The following is a 469-nucleotide window of genomic DNA, read 5'->3' as shown; positions in this document are numbered from 1 at the left end:
GTACTGGTTTTTTCTCTACACTGCTGCGCCGCGGGTCGAAGTCTAGGACGTAATGACCGTTAACGTGGCAAGCTTCCCCTTAGTCGGGAAGCTGGTGACCTGTGTGCACGTATTTGACAAAAGTTGGATGCGTGTGTGCTTGTACTTACGGAGTAGCCATTCTTGCAGAGACCATCGGTTGTAAGCTATTTGTAGCTGCACGATGGTCCTTTTGGCGTTCTGTAGAGTGCGTTATCTTCTGGTAACGCGTCTCTACAGAGGTGTTGAAGCTTATAAAAGAATATTCTTACGGTATGTCCAGCATGCGTATACGTGCTTTACCGCTAAGTTATATTCTACGAGAGAAGTTGGAGGAGAAAAGTTACAAACAGAAATAATTCTGTGAAGTATGAATCTTTGTATCGATATATGATGGTGAGAGAGGAGGAGAATTAAAGTGGCTGAGTGACGTTGTTACTGAACCATGGAA

Source organism: Bombus affinis, unplaced genomic scaffold (assembly GCF_024516045.1).
Source record: "Bombus affinis isolate iyBomAffi1 unplaced genomic scaffold, iyBomAffi1.2 ctg00000082.1, whole genome shotgun sequence".
Lineage (NCBI taxonomy): Eukaryota > Metazoa > Arthropoda > Insecta > Hymenoptera > Apidae > Bombus > Bombus affinis.
The sequence above is the reverse complement of the archived record's forward strand: the minus strand, read 5'-3'. Positions refer to the sequence as shown.